Genomic DNA, 8,048 nt, shown 5'->3' with positions numbered 1-8,048 from the left:
CTTAAGAAAAAAAAATTGGCGAGGCATGAAGAAAGAGGTGGAAGACTATTTAGCCAAATGTCTGCTGGTGAGGCTCACCAATAGGTAAACTATATGGGCTACTTTCCCACTCTCGAGCTTATTAAATTTCCTTTTCTCACATTTATTTATAGATTTTATTATATTTTTCTTAGTGAGAAGAGTACAAGTGAATTAATATGACGTATGTCCTGATTTTTGTTAAATGCAGGAAATTGGAGCAGTTTTGTGTTGACTTGAGTGCAGGGACTCGAAGGAGGAAATCAAGGAGAAATTATAGGAAGTAGTCTCCCTCCTTAACTCCTCAAATCAGGCAAAGATTCCTAACACTATATCATCAACTCGGTGTCGTGACAACCAAGCAAGTCAAGTTCATTTGCATCCAAGGGAGTTCCAGTTAAGGAAGAGTTATTCTCGAGTTAGGGAGCCTAGTATCCTTATTTTCTAAGGAGTTTCTGGCATCTCTAGTTTTTTTATAAAAAAGTAAACTAAGGGGCTCATTAGGATTCAAAATTTTGTTGTAGCCAAGAGGCCATTATGTTAAACCACATTGGACTATTATTGTTATGATGTATTTGAGATTTTTATGATAATGAGAAATTTTGTTGTCAAGCAGCATTGACATGACTCTGAGGGATTAATCTCTTGGGTTAGGGAGCAACCCTAGTAGCGGAAGCTCATATATTTTGTATCTGTATTCTTAGCTTAGAATGGTGATTTATTGTTGAAGTTTATTTATGTTTTCTATTTAGCTTAGAAATTTGATCAAATTTACTCCTTATCCATACGTTGATTAGCTTAAAGAATATATTAGTCTTGCAGTCTAGTAAAGGAAAATATACCAAAAAATATTATGACAGTAACCCCTATCTCATCTCCCTTATGTGATCATGATTAGGGAACCCCACTCTCACAGCCCAAAAACAAAGTTTTTCCCTTATTCATTGCCTAGGTTAAGTTTCACTCTTAGCTAGATAATTGTTTATGATTCCATGGAAATATTTGTAGTTCTTAGTTCACTTCTTAAGATTGTTGTAGATTAGAAGGTAGTCTATTCCACATATCTAGTATTTAACAATAGTTACATCATACTTTCTAAATTGAACTTAGTTTTTCCATGTTGACATGTAATAATTTGTAAATAAAAAGAGAGACACATTTTATTGGAGGGATTATTGATCTGCAGGAAGGGACACCTACAACCAACTCCACCTAGGTCTCCTCCATCTTCTGTTGATGCATACTAGCCATATTTTGAGTGTTTGTTTTCTAGCCATTGTGAGAAAGTTGTCTTAGGAAAATACATCTTTGTTGGAGTTTCGATCTTGGCCTTGGGTGATGTTCACCTTCCACAATTGTCATGCACCCTTAAAACACTTCATCACACCATTCTTATTCTCCGAAACCTCTCAACCAACTTCTTGTAGCAGTACAGGACATCCTATATTAGTTTCCTATATTAAAGATGTAGTTGAATGTTTTGACCCTCTTTTGACCTGAAATGGTACTATAGCCTAGTGTAGGAGAACGATATCCCCTAAGCTTAGACTCCATGACTAGAAATGCCACCTAGACCAGTATATTCATTCCTTTCCACCCTTTAAGATTAGATAACCTTAGCTTTTATATTTTTGAATCTAGAAGTTAGAACTTTTATCTCTGCTACAAGTGTGAATGAGACAGTTAATGCATGCATGTTTTCATTTTGAAACGATAGAATAACTTCCAATTTTCAAGCAGTCCTAGTAGCTAGATGATCAATTGCAACATTAGCATAATTTCCTTCATGCAAGTTATTTGGGTCATTCTATAGCTACATGATTTATGTCATTTCATTATCTTAAAGAGTATGAAGACGGTGAGATCCTCATATAACAAATATAACCTCACCTAGCCTAGTCTATCCTAAATTAGCGTAGCCTGGCTAGCCCACCGTAGCATAGCTTAACCAAGCTTACCATAGCCTAACATAGCATAGCCTACATAACCCAGCCCAGCCTAGCCTAGCCTAGCCTAGCCTACCATAGCTGAACCTAGCTTAGAATAAACTAGTGAAGCCTAACATAACCTAACCTCATGCAAACTAACCTAGCCAAGCCTAACCTAGCCCAGCCTAGCATAGCCTAACCTACATTAGCCTAATCTACAATAGTTTCACCTAGCCTAACCAGACCTAGCCTAGCCTAACCTAGCCTAGCCTAACCTTACTTAGCCTAACCTACGTAGGCTACCTAAGCTAACCTATCCTAACCTCACCTAACCTAGTCTACCTAGCTTGCCCAACCTACCTAACTTAACCTAACCAAGCCTAACCTACCCTAACATAACCTACCCTAACCTAGCTGAGCCTAACCTAACCTAGGCTAGCTTAGGCTAGCATAGCCATTCCAAGCCTCACTTAGATTAAACTGGCCTAGGCTAGCTTAGACTAGCCTAGGGTAGCCTAGCCTAGCCTAGTGTAACCTAGGGTAGCCTAGCCTAACCTAACCTAACCTAACCTAACCTAAAATAGTGTAGCCTAGGCTAACCTAACTTAGCTTAGCCTTACCTAGCCTAACCTAGTCTAGCCTAATCTAACCTAGTCTTAGCCTACCCTTACCCAGCCTACCTAGACCATACTAGCTTATGGGACCTACAAGACCTATCCTAGCCTAGCTTAGACTTTCCTAGCCTAACTTAGCCTAACCTAACCTAACTTAGGCTAGCCTAACCTAACCTAGCCTAACCTAACCTAGACTTAGCCTAGCCTTTCCTAGCCTACTTAGCCTGTTGGACCTACCAGACTAACCTAGAATACCTAAACTAACTTATCCTAACATACCCTGACATAGCCGAGCCTAGCCTAACTTACATAGCCTAACCTATCCTAGCCTAGCCTAGCCTATCCTAGCCTTGCCAAGCCTAGCCTTGCCTAGACTAGCCTAGCCGAGCCTAGCCTCCCTTAACCTAGCCTTACCTAGCCTAGCCTACCCTATCCTAGACTAGACTAAACTAGCCTAAGCTACGTTAGCCTAGCCTAGCATAACCTAGCCTATACTAAATTAGCTTAACCCAGTGTAGCCTAACCTAGCCTAATCTACCATAGCACAACCTAATCTAGCCTAACCTAACCTACCCTATCCTAGCCTAGACTAACCTAGCATACCTTTGGCTAGTCTAACCTAGCCTAGCCTTTGCTAACGTAGTTTGGTATTGCCTAGCCTATCCGAGCCTTGCCTAACCTAGCCCAACATAACCTAGCATGGCTTGGCTTAACCTAGCCTAGCCTAGCCTAACCTAACATAATCTACCTTAAACTAGCCTAGCCTAACCTATCGTAACCTAACCTAGCTTACTTTACCTACACTAACCTAGTGTAGCCTAGCCTACTCTAGCATATCTTAACCAAACTTATTGTAGCCTAGACGAACCTAGCCTCACATAACATAGCATACCATTCTCTACCCTACCCTAGCTTAACCTAGCTTGACATAAACTAGCCTAGACTAACCTAACCTAGCCTAAACTAACCTATCCTAGCTTAACCTTGCCTAGCCTAACCTAGCCTAGCCTAGCATAGCTTAGCCTAACCTACATTGGCCTAATCCATCCTAGTTTATCCTAGCCTAAACTAACCTAGCCTAACCTTACCTATCCTATCCTAGCCTAGCTTAGACTTGTGTAGCCTAACCTACCTAGGATATTGAACGTGACCTAACCTAACCTAGTCTACCTAGCTTACCTAACCTACCCATCCTAACCTAACCAAGCCTATGTAGCCTATGAGACCCACCTAGCCTAACAAAACTAACTTATCATAACACAACCTAACCTAACCTAGACTATCCTAGCCTAACCTAGCCTAGCCTAGCCTAGCTTAGCCTAACCTCCCCTAACCTAGCCTAACCTAACATAGCCTAGCCAAGCCTAACCTCCCCTAACATAGCCTAACCTAGCATATTGTAGCCTAGGCTAATCTAACCTAACCCACCTGTCCTACCTCGTTTAACTAACCTACCTAACCTACCTAGCCCAGCCTAACCTAGTTTAGCCTACCTAACCTAACGTACCTAACCTACCCTAGCCTACCCTAGCCTAACCTCACCTAGCCTAATCTAGCCTATCCTAGCCTAACCTAATCTAGCCTAAGCTAGCCTAACCTAGTCAAACCTAGGCTATCCTAGCCTAGCTGAACCTAACTTATCCTAGCCTAGCGTAACCTAGCCTAACCTAAACTAGGCTAACCTTTCCTAGCTGAACCTAGCGTAGCCCAACGTAACCTAGTCTAACATACCCTTACCTAGCCTAGTGTAACCTAGCCTAACCTTTCGTAAACTAGCCTAGCCTAGCATACCCTAGCTAGGCCTCTCTTAGCCTAAGCTTGCCTAGCCTAGCCTAAGGTAGCCTAGGGTAGCCTAGCCTTGCCTAGCCTATGCTAAGCTGGCCTAGCTTGGGGTAGCCTAGCTTAGTGTAGCCAAGCCTAACCCTAAATAGACTAGCCTAACCTAACCTAACCTAACCTAGCCCAATCTTACCTAACCTAGACTAGCCTAACCTAACCTAACCTAACCTAGCTGAGGCTAGCCTAGCTCAGCCTAAGTTAACTTAGCCTATCCTGAACTAGCATACCATAGCCTAGCCTATTTCACCCTACCTAACTTAAGCTAAGCAAGCCTAACTAGCCTAGCAAGCCTACCTAGCCTAGTGAACCTACCTAGCCTGCCTAGCCTACTAGATCTACCTAGCCTACCTAACCTAACTTATCCTAACAAAACCTAACCTAGCCTAGCCTAGCCTACCTTACCTAGCCTAGCCTAGCCTAGCCTAACCTACCCTAGCCTAGCCTAGCCTAACCTACCCTAGTCTACACTAGCCTAAACTCTCCTTACCTAGCCTACACTACACTAGCCATGCTTGGCGTAGCCTAGCTTAGCCTAGCTTAGCCTAGCCTAGCCTAGCCTAAGATAGCCTTGCCTAGGGTAATGTAGCCTACCGTAACTTAGCTTAATCTAACCGAGCCTAGCCCAATCGAGCCTAGCCTAACATATCCTAAACTAGCATAAGCTAGCCTTGCCTAAGATATCCTTACCTAACCTAGCCTAACCTATCCTACTGTAGCCTAAAGTAACCTAACGTTCCTTAGGCTAGCCTATCTTAACATAGCCTAGGCTAGCATAACCTAGCCTAGGTTAACCTAGCCTAGCCTAGCTTGGGCTAGGCTAGCTTAACCTAACCTAGCCTAGTGTAACCTAGCCTTGCGAAGACTAACCTAGCATGGCCTACCTAAGCTTAAGGTTGCCTAGCCTGGCCTACTCTATCCTAAACTAGCATAACCTAGCCTAACTGCTCCTAAATTAGTCTAACCTAGCCTAGCCAAACATATACTATCGTGCACTAGCTTAACCTATCCTAGCTTTACCTAGTCTAATCTATCATAGCCTAATCTAACCTAGACTAACCAAGCCTATACTAACCTAGCCTACCTTGGGCTAGCCTATCCTAACCTAGCCTAGTGTAACCTATCCTAGGTTAACCAAGCGTAGGTTAACCTACCCTAGCCTAGCCTAGGTTAACCTAGCCTAACCTGGCCTATCCTAGCTTTGCCTAGCCTAGCTTAGCTTGGCATAGCCTAGCCTAGCCTAGGTTAACCTAGCCTAGCCTAAACTAACATAGCCTAAGATGACCTAACGTAACCTAACCTATCCCAGGCTAACCTAGGCTAACCTAGGCTAACCTAGGCTATCCTAACCTAACCTAACCTAACCTAGACTAGCCTACCCTAGCCTAGCCAAACATAACCTTTCCTAACCTTGCCTATCCTAGAGTAACATAACCTAGCCTAGTCTAGCGCTTTGTATCGTAGTCTAACTTAACCTAACCTAACCTAGCCTAGCCTTACGTAACCTAGCCTAGCCTGACAATGCCTAACCTAACATAACCCAACCTAGCCTAGCCTAGCCTAACCTATCCTAACCTAACCTAGACTATCCTAGCCTACCCTAGCCTAACCTAGCCTTATCCTAGCCTAACCTTGTGTAGACTAGCCTAACCTTGCCCAGCCTAGCCTAGCCTATCCTTGCTTAACGTATCCTTAGCCTTCCCTTGCCTTGCCTAGCCTAATCTAACCCAGCCTAGCATAACCTAGCCTGAGCTAGCCTAACCTAACCTAGCCTAGTGTAGACCAACCAAGCCGCTTAACCTAGACTAACATAACCTAGCCTACGCTTACCTAACCTAACCTAGCCTATACTAAATTAACCTATCCTAGTATAACCTAACCTAGCCTATACTAAATTAACCTATCCTAGTATAGCAACGTAAAGTAGCTTTTCCTTGGTTTGCCTAACTTGACATAACCTAGCCTAGCCTAGCTTATCCTAGCATATCATATTGTAACTTATCCTAAACAAATTAATATGAAAAAAGACAGTGAACCTTCCATATTAATATTAAAAAGGGGAAAATCAATTTTCTTATTTCCAACTTCAGTAAATGAACCTATATAAAAGATATGAATAAGTACTTATAAATAAAATATAATAATAAAAATATACAAAAATTATAAAATTGAAATATAAATAATATAAGATATTCAAGATATTTCTGTCTATCAAATACAAATTAGCATGAGTAAAATTTATTTTTTCAGTCACACTAGCTTTTTGAAAGAGATAAACTGTGAAATAAATTGAAACACGATATATGTGGATAGTTGCTGAAAATTCAAAAATAAAATTCTATTGTAAATAAAGCCATCGAAAAAAGAAAAACATAAACTAAACTAGCCCGGGGCAGAGCACGTCACATCATATAGAGCGCATCACATCATATAGAACAAAATAAATCACTAAACAATATCAAAATTATATATCAAGCACTAAAACAGAGTTAAACATGTTAAATAAAAAAAAAATATAATTGAACAATACTCTAACAATGTTATTCAAATAATGTGGACATTGGAGCCTGAAAAACACAGTTAACTGGGGTTGCAGCAAAATTTTCAAACATGAAAAAGCGCTTGAACGGAGATATTTTACTTGTAAGTACAGAGCAGCCATCGACTCATGCAGAGCTTTTGATAACATTCGTGTATTTGCGTTTCGTCCGGGATTTGGATTTAAAGCAGAATTCCAATAAGCAAGCGGGTCGTTCTTTTCTGCGAGACATTAAAATTTATTATGAATTATATTTTCAGGAATTCAAATCCAATTCTCTTTCAATCCAGCCTTCTCCGTTGCTCCCAAATCCAATTCTCCTTCCATCCATCTTTCTCTGTTGCTCCCAAATCCAATTCCCCTTACATCCAGCCTTCTCTGTCGCTCCGAAATCCAATTCTCCTTCAAACCAGCATGCTCGTGTATCAAATTTAAATCGCAGAGAGAAACAAAAACCACACAGAGACTCGGAAAACATAGGAAGTGCTTCCAACAAAACACAACATGAAGACGTCAGTTAAACTCTCCTCTAAACTGTTCCTTCTGTATATGCTTTTCTATTTCCATTTTAAATATCAAAATAATTGCAAGAACGGTCCATCAATGCTTCAGTTAATGGATTGCTCTTCTTTTTTCTCAACGGTTTTGTCCGTCTATGCATCTGTGAGTGGATGCTCTTGAGGCACCATCAGTACCTATCAAAATTTATTTAGTTAATTCAAAATTTATTTTTTTTAGTTAATTCAAAATTTCATTAACATCAATGATTTTCAGTCACAAAGTTTTTTTTCGGTTTTGATTTTAAGTTTTATTAACAGTCACCTCAAAACGCTAGCTATTGTGGTTTTCCTATCTTGATTTTAAATTTAAATTTAAATTTTATATCTCATTATTTTATTTTATTTTTAATTATTTTATTTTATTTTTATTTTTTATTTTTTATTTTTGACTCTGAAATTTTCAATTTTTGCTATTTTGTTTTTAAATATTATAATGGTGATTTATTTTATTGAAAGTTAAATGATTTTATGATATTTTTTATTTTTTTTATTCTAAATTTTAATTAATATCACTTTTTAGTTATCATCCTCAAAAGCTTTTGTGTTTTTTCTA

This window comes from Pinus tabuliformis, chromosome 2_2 (assembly GCF_031772625.1).
Source record: "Pinus tabuliformis cultivar Carrire ecotype Pingquan chromosome 2_2, CPIR1, whole genome shotgun sequence".
Classification (NCBI taxonomy): Eukaryota; Viridiplantae; Streptophyta; class Pinopsida; order Pinales; family Pinaceae; genus Pinus; species Pinus tabuliformis.
Note: the sequence above shows the minus strand (reverse complement) of the source record.